Source organism: Salvelinus alpinus, chromosome 1, assembly GCF_045679555.1.
Source record: "Salvelinus alpinus chromosome 1, SLU_Salpinus.1, whole genome shotgun sequence".
Lineage (NCBI taxonomy): Eukaryota > Metazoa > Chordata > Actinopteri > Salmoniformes > Salmonidae > Salvelinus > Salvelinus alpinus.
Genome location: NC_092086.1, coordinates 8,837,879 through 8,853,001, shown reverse-complemented (window position 1 = coordinate 8,853,001; position 15,123 = coordinate 8,837,879). Strand labels below are relative to the sequence as shown.

Below are 15,123 nucleotides of genomic sequence, written 5' to 3'. Positions count from 1 at the left end.
TCCTAGTGGTGGGGTTGTTAGGAGTGTTTATCAGACCATGTGGACACCTCCTAGTGGTCTGGTTGTTAGGAGTGTTTATCAGACCATGTGGACACCTCCTAGTGGTGGGGTTGTTAGGAGTGTTTATCAGACCATGTGGACACCTCCTAGTGGTGGGGTTGTTAGGAGTGTTTATCAGACCATGTGGACACCTCCTAGTGGTGGGGTTGTTAGGAGTGTTTATCAGACCATGTGGACACCTCCTAGTGGTGGGTTGTTAGGAGTGTTTATCAGACCATGTGGACACCTCCTAGTGGTGGGGTTGTTAGGAGTGTTTATCAGACCATGTGGACACCTCCTAGTGGTGGGGTTGTTAGGAGTGTTAATCAGACCATGTGGACACCTCCTAGTGGTCAGGTTGTTTGGAGTGTTTATCAGACCATGTGGACACCTCCTAGTAGTCAGGTTGTTAGGAGTGTTTATCAGACCATGTGGACACCTCCTAGTGGTGGGGTTGTTAGGAGTGTTAATCAGACCATGTGGACACCTCCTAGTGGTGGGGTTGTTAGGAGTGTTTATCAGACCATATGGACACCTGCTAGTGGTGGGGTTGTTAGGAGTGTTTATCAGACCATGTGGACACCTCCTAGTGGTGGGGTTGTTAGGAGTGTTTATCAGACCATATGGACACCTGCTAGTGGTGGGGTTGTTAGGAGTGTTTATCAGACCATGTGGACACCTCCTAGTGGTGGGGTTGTTAGGAGTGTTAATCAGACCATGTGGACACCTCCTAGTGGTGGGTTGTTAGGAGTGTTTATCAGACCATGTGGACACCTCCTAGTGGTGGGGTTGTTAGGAGTGTTTATCAGACCATGTGGACACCTCCTAGTGGTGGGGTTGTTAGGAGTGTTTATCAGACCATGTGGACACCTCCTAGTGGTGGGTTGTTAGGAGTGTTTATCAGACCATGTGGACACCTCCTAGTGGTGGGGTTGTTAGGAGTGTTTATCAGACCATGTGGACACCTCCTAGTGGTGGGTTGTTAGGAGTGTTTATCAGACCATGTGGACACCTCCTAGTGGTGGGTTGTTAGGAGTGTTTATCAGACCATGTGGACACCTCCTAGTGGTGGGGTTGTTAGGAGTGTTTATCAGACCATGTGGACACCTCCTAGTGGTGGGTTGTTAGGAGTGTTTATCAGACCATGTGGACACCTCCTAGTGGTGGGGTTGTTAGGAGTGTTTATCAGACCATGTGGACACCTCCTAGTGGTCTGGTTGTTAGGAGTGTTTATCAGACCATGTGGACACCTCCTAGTGGTGGGGTTGTTAGGAGTGTTTATCAGACCATGTGGACACCTCCTAGTGGTGGGGTTGTTAGGAGTGTTTATCAGACCATGTGGACACCTCCTAGTGGTGGGGTTGTTAGGAGTGTTTATCAGACCATGTGGATACCTCCTAGTGTTGGGGTTGTTAGGAGTGTTTATCAGACCATGTGGACACCTCCTAGTGGTCAGGTTGTTAGGAGTGTTTATCAGACCATGTGGACACCTCCTAGTGGTGGGGTTGTTAGGAGTGTTTATCAGACCATGTGGACACCTCCTAGTGGTGGGGTTGTTAGGAGTGTTTATCAGACCATGTGGACACCTCCTAGTGGTGAGGTGGTTAGGAGTGTTTATCAGACCATGTGGACACCTCCTAGTGGTGGGGTTGTTAGGAGTGTTTATCAGACCATGTGGACACCTCCTAGTGGTGGGGTTGTTAGGAGTGTTTATCAGACCATGTGGACACCTCCTAGTGGTGGGGTTGTTAGGAGTGTTTATCAGACCATGTGGACACCTCCTAGTGGTGGGGTTGTTAGGAGTGTTTATCAGACCATGTGGACACCTCCTAGTGGTGGGGTTGTTAGGAGTGTTTATCAGACCATGTGGACACCTCCTAGTGGTCTGGTTGTTAGGAGTGTTTATCAGACCATGTGGACACCTCCTAGTGGTGGGGTTGTTAGGAGTGTTTATCAGACCATGTGGACACCTCCTAGTGGTGGGGTTGATAGGAGTGTTTATCAGACCATGTGGACACCTCCTAGTGGTGGGGTTGTTAGGAGTGTTTATCAGACCATGTGGACACCTCCTAGTGGTGGGGTTGTTAGGAGTGTTTATCAGACCATGTGGACACCTCCTAGTGGTGGGGTTGATAGGAGTGTTAATCAGACCATGTGGACACCTCCTAGTGGTGGGGTTGTTAGGAGTGTTTATCAGACCATGTGGACACCTCCTAGTGGTCTGGTTGTTAGGAGTGTTTATCAGACCATGTGGACACCTCCTAGTGGTGGGGTTGTTAGGAGTGTTTATCAGACCATGTGGACACCTCCTAGTGGTGGGGTTGTTAGGAGTGTTTATCAGACCATGTGGACACCTCCTAGTGGTGGGGTTGTTAGGAGTGTTTATCAGACCATGTGGACACCTCCTAGTGGTGGGGTTGTTAGGAGTGTTTATCCGACCATGTGGACACCTCCTAGTGGTGGGGATGTTAGGAGTGTTTATCAGACCATGTGGACACCTCCTAGTGGTGGGGTTGTTAGGAGTGTTTATCAGACCATGTGGACACCTCCTAGTGGTGGGGTTGTTAGGAGTGTTTATCAGACCATGTGGACACCTCCTAGTGGTGGGGTTGTTAGGAGTGTTTATCAGACCATGTGGACACCACCTAGTGGTGGGGTTGTTAGGAGTGTTAATCAGACCATGTGGACACCTCCTAGTGGTGGGGTTGTTAGGAGTGTTTATCAGACCATGTGGACACCTCCTAGTGGTGGGGTTGTTAGGAGGGTTTATCAGACCATGTGGACACCTCCTAGTGGTGGGGTTGTTAGGAGTGTTTATCAGACCATGTGGACACCTCCTAGTGGTGGGGTTGTTAGGAGTGTTTATCAGACCATGTGGACACCTCCTAGTGGTGGGGTGGTTAGGAGTGTTAATCAGACCATGTGGACACCTCCTAGGGGTCTGGTTGTTAGGAGTGTTTATCAGACCATGTGGACACCTCCTAGGGGTCTGGTTGTTAGTAGTGTTTATCAGACCATGTGGACACCTTCTAGTGGTGGGGTTGTTAGGAGTGTTTATCAGACCATGTGGACCCCTCCTAGTGGTGGGGTTGTTAGGAGTGTTTATCAGACCATGTGGACACCGCCTATTGGTGGGGTTGTTAGGAGTGTTTATCTGACCATGTGGACACCTCCTAGTGGTGGGGTTGTTAGGAGTGTTTATCAGACCATGTGGACACCTCCTAGTGGTGGGGTTGTTAGGAGTGTTTATCAGACCATGTGGACACCTCCTAGTGGTGGGGTTGTTAGGAGTGTTAATAAGACCATGTGGACACCTCCTAGTGGTGGGGTTGTTAGGAGTGTTAATCAGACCATGTGGACACCTCCTAGTGGTGGGGTAGTTAGGAGTGTTTATCAGACCATGTGGACACCTCCTAGTGGTCTGGTTGTTAGGAGTGTTTATCAGACCATGTGGACACCTCCTAGTGGTGGGGTAGTTAGGAGTGTTTATCAGACCATGTGGACACCTCCTAGTGGTGGGGTTGTTAGGAGTGTTTATCAGACCATGTGGACACATCCTAGTGGTGGGGTTGTTAGGAGTGTTTATCAGACCATGTGGACACCTCCTAGTGGTGGGGTTGTTAGGAGTGTTTATCAGACCATGTGGACACCTCCTAGTGGTGGGGTTGTTAGGAGTGTTTATCAGACCATGTGGACACCTCCTAGTGGTGGGGTTGTTAGGAGTGTTTATCAGACCATGTGGACACCTCCTAGTGGTGGGGTTGTTAGGAGTGTTTATCAGACCATGTGGACACCTCCTAGTGGTGGGGTTGTTAGGAGTGTTTATCAGACCATGTGGACACCTCCTAGTGGTGGGGTTGTTAGGAGTGTTTATCAGACCATGTGGACACCTCCTAGTGGTGGGGTTGTTGGGAGTGTTTATCAGACCATGTGGACACCTCCTAGTGGTGGGGTTGTTAGGAGTGTTTATCAGACCATGTGGACACCTCCTAGTGGTGGGGTTGTTAGGAGTGTTTATCAGACCATGCTTCAGCCTATGTATTTATAGTCACTATGCTGCATCAGTTGATACAGGTGATAATGTAGACAGACAAACCCCATGCTTCAGCCTATGTATTTATAGTCACTATGCTGCATCAGTTGATACAGGTGATAATGTAGACAGACAAACCCCATGCTTCAGCCTATGTATTTATAGACACTATGCTGCATCAGTTGATACAGGTGATAATGTAGATAGACAAACCCCATGCTTCAGCCTATGTATTTATAGACACTATGCTGCATCAGTTGATACAGGTGATAATGTAGACAGACAAACCCCATCATGCTTCAGCCTATGTATTTATAGACACTATGCTGCATCAGTTGATACAGGTGATAATGTAGACAGACAAACCCCATGCTTCAGCCTATGTATTTATAGACACTATGCTGCATCAGTTGATACAGGTGATAATGTAGTTAGACAAACCCCATCATGCTTCAGCCTATGTATTTATAGACACTATGCTGCATCAGTTGATACAGGTGCTATTTGCAACAAGCATTATCACATCTAGCTAAGTTACTAAAAAGAGTACTACAATAGTAATAAACCCTTCATTCATCAGTATCCTGAACATAGCTGGGTGTTTCTGGGATAGAGGGTTGATATAAAAGTCAGTACTACAATAGTAATAAACCTTCATTCATCAGTATCCTGAACATAGCTGGGTGTTTCTGGGATAGAGGGTTGATATAAAAGTCAGTACTACAATAGTAATAAACCCTTCATTCATCAGTATCCTGAACATAGCTGGGTGTTTCTGGGATAGAGGGTTGATATAAAAGTCTATATATTCAGCAATACAGTAAGATTCTGAGACACAATCACTTCCTATTGGTCAGCTGCAGGGATCCGCCCACGTCTCTGAGATACAATCACTTCCTATTGGTCAGCTGCAGGGAACCACCCACAACTCAGGAGATATGTATTTTAGGCAGTAAGTATGTTATATTATGTAAAGTTGACTAGGTTATAATGTATAGTAGTGGGTTGTTAGTGATATGTAGATGTTATATTATGTAAAGTAGACTAGGTTATAATGTATAGTAGAGGGTTGTTAGTGATATGTAGATGTTATATTATGTAAAGTAGGCTAGGTTATAATGTATAATAGCAGTTTGTTAGTGATATGCAGATCAAGGTCTATACCTTAGCTATAACCTACATCTCATAGATGACCAGTCTAAACCTGTTCAGATCAGTTCACATAATGTTATAGTCCTACCAGTAGCAGGACAGAGAATGTACTGTATATAACCTACATATCATAGATGACCAGTCTAAACCTGTTCAGGTCAGTTCACATAATGTTATAGACCTACCAGTAGCAGGACAGAGCATCTACACTATATATACAAAAGTATGTGGACACCCCTTCAAATTAGTGGATTCGGCTATTTCAGCCACACCCGTTGCTGACAGGTGTATAAAATCGAGCAGACAGCCATGCAATCTCCATAGACAAACATTGTCAGTAGAATGACCAGTACTGAAGAGCTCAGTGACTTTCAACGTGGCACAGTCATAGGATGCCACCTTTCCAACAAAGTCAGTTCGTCAAATTCCTGCTGCTCCGGTCAACTGCAACAACGGCTCAACCGTGAAGTGGTAGGCCACACAAGCTCACAGAAAGGGCCCGCCAAGCGCGGAAGCGCATAAAAATGGTCTGTCCTCGGATGCAACACTCACTACCAAGTTCCAAACTGCAACGTCAACAAAATAACTGTTTGTCGGGAGCTTCAAGAAATCAGTTTCCATGACAGAGCAGACGCACACAAGATCACCATGTGCAATGCCAAGCATCGGCTTGAGTGGTGTAAAGCTCGCCACCATTGGACTCTGGAGCAGTGGAAATGTGTTCTTTGGAGTTATGAATCACGCTTCACCATCTGGCAGTCCGACGGACTAATCTGGGTTTGGCGGATGCCAGGAAAACGCTACCTGCCAGAATGCATAGTGCCAACTGTAAAGTTTGGTGGAGGAGGAATGATGGTCTGGGGCTGTTTTTCATGGTTCGGGCCCCCTAGTTCTAGTGAAGAGAAATCTTAACTCTACAGTATAAAATTACATTCTAGACGATTCTGTGCTTCCAACTTTGTGGCAACCGTTTGGGGAAGTCCCTTTCCTGTTTCAGCATGACAATGTCCCCGTGCTCAAAGCAAGGTCCATACAGAAATGGCTTGTCGAGATCGGTGTGGATGAACTTGACTGGCCTGCACAGAGCCCTGACCTCAACCAATCGAACACATTTGGGATGAATTGGAACGCCGACTACGAGCCAGGCCTAATCACCCAACATCAGTGCCCGACCTCCCTAATGCTCTTGTGGCTGAATGGAAGCAAGTCCCCGCAGCAATGTTCCAACATCTAGTGGAAAGCCTTCCCAGAAGAGTGGAGGCTGTTATATCAGCAAAGGGGGAACAACTCCATATGAATGCCTATGATTTTGGAATGAGATGTTCGACTAGCAGGTGTCCACATACTTTTGGTCAGGTAGTAAATATAGCCTAATCTAAATCAAATGAAATCAAATGTTATTGTTGTATATAGCCTAATCTAAATCAAATCAAATTGTATTGGTTTTGTACAAATAGGACAGCCATTAATTCAAAAGACATACCCAAATAAAGTTTTAGCCTAAATAGTCTATCTGTCTGTGGGACGTAGTCTGACTATGAAATATAGCGGATAGGGATATTAAAACAGGTGAGGATAAATTCGGTTTGGTGAGAAGGCAGGGTAATCCTAGGCGAACGGAATAACTGATCCTATTCAATACTGAAAGGGAATATCCAAAAGAATGTGAGGGAAACTTAATATAGCGAAGTGAGATTGGATAAATACAACCAGAGTTTGACCAGGGAAGTAAGTCCCCTGGCTAATAACTGATAGTTAAAAGTGAGATCTAATGTCCGATCGATAACAACGCTATAGATAAAGTTTCCAAGGAAGAGAATCATATAAATTCATACACATAGATTATAACTTGGGTAAAAGTAGTAACACACACATAGAGAAATAAATAAATAAATAGAAAGATAGGTGATAATACCATAACTACTAGTAAAGGCAAGGATTTATCAAAAATGGGTAGTAAATCCTCCAAGGAGGTCCCGGTATTAACGGGAGACCAGCGTTTAATGGAACTGAAAGATAAGAGGAATTTAGAATTCTGTCTAAAATGTAGTAAGTATTATGAATTTGATGGTAGGCTAAATGTTGAAAAACTAGAATTGCTTATCAAACAGATACATAAGGAGGGTGGTGAGGATGAAAAGAAGCAGAATAAACAGGGGATATACACAGCTAGAGTCTGGCTTTCGGAAGCTAGGAAAAGAGTAGAGGGCGATAACAGAAGTCGAGAAAAGTGGGTAATAGTAATGTGAGTCAAAAGAAAAATAGAAAATGTTTTAATTGTAATGAAACTGGACATTTCGCCTGGGAGTGTAACACTCCCTGCAAACATTGTGACAGGATTGGACACAATCACCGAGATTGTAATTTAACTAAGGGAAAGGTAAGGCGCGACTATCGGGAGAATAAGAGAGAGTCGAGAAACAACGAAAGCGAGAAAAATGGGAATTCTCACTGAGGAAAGGCTTGGGCTTTTAAATTAGGATATTTTGTTGACTCGGAATTGAAATTACGAATACAGATACATGTAAAGTGGGCTTAAATGCGAATAAGTTTTTGTTATCTACATAGCTTTGGTGGATCAGTGGTAGAATTCTCGCCTGGAACGCGAGAGTCTCGGGTTCGTTTCCCGGTTAATGCTTTTGCTAAATTCAGAGTTTTTGATTGTAATTAAACTAATTATATGGGTTGTCCAGAAAAATACGGTCGCTAGTGTTTGTATAAGATATAAATTGAACTATTTTAATGGATTGTTTAGGTTAAATTGAGTGACTGATTTATCAAAATAAATAAAATAACAAAACGAATTTCGATGCAAGACGTTGTCTTTTGCCTAAATTATATGTTTGAATAATGTATTGGGAATATAGTCGTAATTAAAATGCTGAATCAAGGAAGAGATAGTTACAAAATTCTAATGAATTCTAAAATAATAATGAAGAGAGACTTAATTGTATGGTGATAACACAAAACTGCGTCGTTACGTTGAATACACATTTACGTTACTCAAATGAATTTGAAAGTAGTTTAGGGACGGACTCCCACTCTTTTCTGTACTTCTGGAAGTACAATTTGGATTGGGAGATGTTGATTGATGTTGTAAGTTCTATACAAGTTCCAACATTTGTGATAAATTGGGTTTGGTTTATCGAACCCGTAAAACTGCTGCTACAATCAGTCAACTATGATTGTGCAATTCGTTGAAAGTCGCTGTGGCATGGAGACAGGATGAGCGCATGTTGATGACATCACTCACAAGGCACTTTTGTCGCCACGGCAATGATGTTGTGACTGGGGTGTGGCAGAGAAAAGTGTTTGTGACATTTAGAAGGTAAATACGTCCATTATGTTTTTGAGTCACTTTTCAGAAGTTGATAAACATTTCCAGATACATTTTTAAAAGTAGCTGTAAATCGTCAGGGTAGTTAGTAAAGATGCTAAAAACTAGCAACAGATTCGCTAGGTGGGCATCATTGATTTATGGTGTTTATTGGACTATATTCACCTGTGTGAAGGGAGATCTGAATGTCTGAATCGTAAAACATAGTAATAATGGATTCTGATGGTTATTGATTATAAACATTGTATTCTGGTGGGTTTAAGTAGGATTCCTTCTTCCGGGACGGATGGAAGTTATCTAAAATATGTAAATTGAAGGAGCCATGGGAAAATACGTTACATTTTTATTAAATACCTGGGATTAAATTACTGATTTCTTACACTGAGAAATGTACGACATTTGCGACAGAGGAAAAAAGTAATACGTTTGGATAATAAATATTAGGTTAATTGCATCTAAGGCTAGCATGTTCACTTAAGTACACATATACATTGACGTTGTTTAAAACTTATGATTAATGATTTGAGGTAAAGAGGAATTATCATTAGGTTTGGTTAATAGTTCACTTTTGAGTTTCTGAATTGATGTAGCACAGTGAATGCTAGTTAGGCTTTGTGTTTTTCCTGGGAGAGTGCGAGTTTTATTGTCTTCTTGAATGTTTAAAGGGACTATTATCTTGGGGAGAGATTGAGGAGTGAGATTGAGGCCATAAACGACCAAATTGGAAAGGGCCTGAAAGGTTTTTGTTTTTCATTAAGGTTTGCAAATATACACACATAAAACATTTGTTAGGACTATTTGTTTTAGTGCAAAGGTATTTTAAAGGGGCATGCTCACATATGGAGTTTTATGAGTTTTTATCTTCTGAGTTTTAATTACACAAGTGAATTTTTTTGATTTTAAGGATAAAGGGTTCTTTAAAATGTCTAGGAACATGACTATACAGGGGTGGTATAACCTTTGACGTTTATCATGGCTGTCTCTTGAAGTCTGATCAGCTTCAGGGGAGGGCCATGAAGATAATGCATTTGTGGTCATTTGGGATTAATATTTGGATGGAGATTGATTTTAGTTTTGATTAAGGTTATGTAAGGACTTTAGAGATTGACACTATAAGACATGTTGTTTTTTTAAGTCCATGATTTTAGATAAAGCCAAAACAGTGAGACACTTAGTTAATATTTGGATGGAACACATAGTTGTTATTGACTATTATGAGAAAAAAGGCATACAGAGGGGTCTGCCACGCACTGTTGAGATCTTGAAGGTTTGAGAGCAGAGTGGAGAGGGGGGACCAGGACATGAGCAAGGTAGGCTGTGAAATAAGATAGGTGAGAAAAGGGTTACGGTTTAAATCAATAAATATATATATATTTAAGAACATATATAAGCAGCACAGATACCTTTTAAAGTAGATAAGTCACTTGACAGAGAATTGGAAAAGGATAGATATGAATGGACGCCCAAGGGAGAATTGGAAATGCGGTGAAAGAAAGGGGCGTTCCTACATGATAATGTCAGACATAAGGATGATTTACACTAATTTTACCTAAGTCATTGGTTAGGTTAGGCAAGGTTGTTACTGGCAGAGCCAGGTAACAAGGGGGGATGGGTAAGTGTTGGTCTAGGATAGGATGTGGCCTATTGGATGATAAACTAATAAATAAAAAAAATCTAGCTAAACAAGCAGATATTGAAAGAAGTATTGTTAATTACATGAGGTTGTTTGTTTAACCAAACCTGTATGTCCAAGGTTTTATGCACTACAGGTGAATTACAGGTGAAGTCACTCAATCCAGTCCCTGAGGCCTGTTGGGGGGACCATACCAAGGACTCCTGGTAACAGCTAGCTGAAAGAGCTACCCGGATTCATATCACACTAAGGGAGGGTAAGACACATTGACACTGTCGAACAAGCACAGTGTCCGAGAGGAGAACTGGAATTAACAGAATTCTGGGGGCCATCTCTCGGATAAAGATTTTCCTTTTCCCCGTCATTCCATTCCTGTGTTTGTTCATAGAAGTGAAAGTGTGTCTGGCTTCTTGCTGATGATGTTTTCTCTGGGAGAGGGTGGGGCTTTATAGGTGGGCGGTCCATCCTGAGCTGTCTGGTTGTGGGAGCCATATTCCTGATACACCATGAACCCCAAGAAGGCCAGAGGGTAATATTGACACATAGTTAGACAATGAGGATTTTGTATTAACCAAGCATAAGAGATCACTTGATCTGGATAAACAGGAAGTGAGAGTGGGATTGGGAAGGAAGTCTCAGTGGAGTTTTATGTAGACCAAATGGGGCCTCTGACTCCTTGGAAGTTTAGGACTAAGAGCAGCCATTGTGGAAGACATCTATGCAAGTCCTTGTGTAGTTCATGGAAACAGGTTATAGCTCACATCATGAGAGAGGGATACATAAATCTACATACCCAGTATGGAAGAAGATGGAGAGTAGTGAAAGTAAGGGTTTCAGTTGACAACCTAGTGCCATTCCGAATACGAGAAGTTAGAGCAGATGATAGTCAGCCAGAATACAAGCAGAGCCCTAGACAAAGCAAATACTGACCGTAGAGTTGTCCAGAGCCAAGGCCGATGTGGATGGTTTAGATGAAAGATTTTAAGGAAGTGATTGAGGTGGAAACTGTTATGGGATTCTAACCTATGGTTAGGCATGCCTCAGCAAAACCTCAGTTCATACTCATTTCCTTTCCATTTGATGGAATTGCTACACCCATGGAATGGCCTGTATGATAAAGCGGTTCAAGAGGGCAGGAAGCTGAACTATGACAGTTGCATTGATCTGTGATATGTGTCCCCAGGTGCCGATTACATCCAGATTTTCTCTTTCACAGTGACAGGATTTTATGGATCGCTACATAACACACGGATGGGAAGTAGGGGAAGTCAGTACATGCAAGAGGACTGAGAATGTTACAACCGAGAAGACAATGAGGGACATGATTGGCAGATGAAAAGGTTTAGAGTGTGGAGGTATGAAGCTGTGACCTAACCTTCCTACCAATTGGAATGGTAGTTGTGCACTAGTGCAGTTAGGCATGCTCTTTACCCTTACTCAGATCCAATTCAAAGCGAGGAATTAGATCTTAGCAGGATTAGAGTCAAGTATTTTCTAGTGGTCCACTCTCAATAAAAATGTGGACTAGATCAATTATACCAGAGATGTAATGAATGGCTTGGCAGAATAGAATAGAATCGAGATAGATATGTTATTGGCAGAAAAGGGTGGGGTTTGTGTGTTATTCGGGTCGATGTGCTGTACGTTTATCCCAAGTAACACAGCTCTGGATGGATCAGTGACCAAGGCCTTGGCAGGTTTAACCACCCTAGCTCACGAGTTGGCAGTGACCTCAGGGGTGGATACTTTTCTGACTAATTGGTTCGACAGTAAGTTTGGGAAATGGAAAAATGTCATGATTACTGTGTTATGGGCTTTCTTCACATGTGTGACTGTATTAGTTTTGTGTGGATGTGGTTTGATTCCGTGTGTGAAAGTTCTCATTTCCAGGATTCTGGAGAAATCGATGACACAACAGATGATGAAGTATGGACCAATCATAAGCTCTGACCAGTGGAAGGATGAATGTATGGGCCCGGATCTAGTGGAAAACGACTCCGGATCTTTTAATTATGAGGAACCGAGATTGGACGAGACTGTATTTGATGTTTAGAGAATTTAGACGGTTACATGTTTCAATGTATAGACGGTTTCTTTAATGAAGATTGTAACGAAAATCCTAATAGAAGTGTTACAATTCTGATATAAGTTAGAACAGTCATTGATGTTGATGGAGTGTAAATACATATATTGGTTTGGTATTATTCTTGTATAAACATTTAAGTTTATATATGATCTTTTGATATGTAGCTATGAATTGTTTTGTTATTTAGGGTGGATTGTTAGGAATTTTGTTAATAAATAGTTAAAACATATTCTAGCTTTAGATAAAACTATAAACAAATTGAACTCTGCATGCCTGGTGAAAAGAGATTTGTGTTGTGGGTTATAAAGTAAGCAGAAAGGGTCATTAAACTCTGGTTGAACTGACCCAACTTAGCCCTGAGATGTTTAGATAAGGCTGTGGGTCACTTTTTAGGTCTTCCATTATCTTGAGTTGTCTGCTCAAGTGGTAATCAATTATAGTGAGCCTTCAGGATAAATGATTATATGGTGTTTTCATGTGAGTGCCCTGTGAGGTTAGAATGAACTTTTGAACCTGTTTTCTATTTGATTAGGACAATGAGACGCATTCTGTAACCTATGACGTCATATATTGTATATAAGTCTGTGTTTATGATCAAATGAGAGCTTGCTCCGAGAATAAACACTATTATCTAATTTTAATATGACTGTATCCTGTCTATTTTATGTTAATAAGTATCTTACAAATTCTTATAAATAGACAGATTGAATTTAATTAATGAGTATATTGTAGGAATTATTTAATTCCACTAACAATTGGTCACAATGTCTGAGCGGTATAGACTAAGATACAGTAGAATAGTATAGAATGCAGTATATACATATGAGATGAGTAATGCATAGACTAAGATACAGTAGAATAGTATAGAATACAGTATATACATATGAGATGAGTAATACATAGACTAAGATACAGTAGAATAGTATAGAATACAGTATATACATATGAGATGAGTAATGCATAGACTAAGATACAGTAGAATAGTATAGAATACAGTATATACATATGAGATGAGTAATACATAGACTAAGATACAGTAGAATAGTATAGAATACAGTATATACATGAGATGAGTAATGCAAGATATTTATAGCCGAGGCCAGATTCTTTTCACAACATTTCCAACAGAGACCATCAGGTTGGTCGGCATGATTAGTGATCATACTGTAGCTCAAACCTACTGTGACTGTTGAATGTCTGACGACGACCTAACTTTATAATAGTTCGTAGCCTACCTACCAGAATCTGCCCGTCTTTCCTTCAAATCAACACATTTATCTATCTTCTAATGCAGTGGTGTAAAGAACTTCAGTAAAAATAATTTAAAGTACTACTTAAGTAGTTTTTTGGGGTATCTGTCCTTTACTTTACTATTTATATTTTTAACAACTTTTACTTCACTACATTCATAAAGACAATTATGTACTTTTTACTCCATACATTTTCACTGACACCCAAAAGTACTCGTTACATTTTGAATGCTTAGCAGGACAGGAAAATGGTCTAATTCACACACTTATCAAGAGAACATTCCTGGTCATCCCTACTGCCTCTGATCTGGAAGACTCACTAAACAGAGAACATCCCTGGTCATCCCTACTGCCTCTGATCTGGTGGACTCACTAAACAGAGAACATCCCTGGTCATCCCTACTGCCTCTGATCTGGCGGACTCACTAAACAGAGAACATCCCTGGTCATCCCTACTGCCTCTGATCTGGCGGACTCACTAAACAGAGAACATCCCTGGTCATCCCTACTGCCTCTGATCTGGCAGACTCACTAAACAGAGAACATCCCTGGTCATCCCTACTGCCTCTGATCTGGCAGACTCACTAAACACAAATGCTTTGTTTTTAAATGATGTCTGAGTGTTGGAGTGTGACCCTGGCTATCCGTAAATTAAAATAACAAGAAAATTGTACTGCCTGGTTTGCTTAATAAAAGGAATATTAAATTATTACTACTTTACATTTACTTTTGATGCTAAAATATATTTAAAACCAAATACTTTTAGACATTTACTGAAGTAGTATTTTACTGGGTGACTTTACTTTTACTTGAGTCATCTTCTATGAAGGAATCTTTCCTTTGACTCCAGTTTGAGAACTGAGTTCTGTTTCCACCACTGTTCTAACGTTCCATATGAGTCACAGTTTCAACAGACATTCTGGAACTGCGTCGGCTACAAAGTTACTTTACATTTCATATCAGGAAATAAAGTAACGGTCACTGGGGGAATTAGTTTTGCATTGCCCGGCTCCCCGGGTGAGCAGAGTTTGCGCATTTAATACCATTCCATTGGTCCTTAAAATAAATGTCCACTCCCCTGTAGCACCGGGCCATGCAAAACGAACTTCCCACTGTCGCAGCGCACTGAGACACAGAGTTCTAAACCCAGACGCGTTTCTTCAAGACATCTCTCTTACATTATTTTAGATAAACATATAATTTACTGGAAACCAAGTTTAGCTGTGTTTTTTTCCTCCAAAATGTGAGTTACTGTCGGCCTTTAATAATTGAAAGCAGTCCTACAAACCCAAAAGGTTTTAATTTGAGAATGTTAATTTGTATGCCTCAAATATTAAACTGTCTTAAAATATTTGATGATTAGTTGAATCAGGTGTGTAAGTGCTGGTAAGAACAAAAGGATTGAGAAACCCTGAGATAAACATAAAACCATATAATTGAAAAGCTCCTCCACCATCTTTACCAGACGTTTTACTGATAACATGTCGGCCTACTGATTAGTTTCCACTTTGAAAACTGCTGTCTGTCAGCAACTCAGCTCAAGTAGCAGTTCTAGTAACTAGTAATATCTCATTCCAGATATTCATTCTCTTA

At 41.5% G+C, this 15,123-nt stretch overlaps 1 protein-coding gene and 2 long non-coding RNA genes across 4 annotated transcripts in view; 2 read left to right on the top strand and 1 right to left on the bottom strand.

The window, feature by feature from the left end:
* LOC139569930 (uncharacterized) overlaps positions 1–15,123 on the top strand; it is an 823,452-nt gene that overhangs the window by 537,120 nt on the left and 271,209 nt on the right. The window lies entirely within an intron of this gene.
* LOC139533561 (NLR family CARD domain-containing protein 3-like) overlaps positions 1–15,123 on the bottom strand; it is a 298,305-nt gene that overhangs the window by 282,966 nt on the left and 216 nt on the right. The window lies entirely within an intron of this gene.
* Positions 6,686–14,201, top strand: LOC139570327 (uncharacterized). The gene is made up of 2 exons (XR_011674057.1): positions 6,686–10,450; positions 12,085–14,201. It is a non-coding gene; the product is annotated as an uncharacterized lncRNA (long non-coding RNA).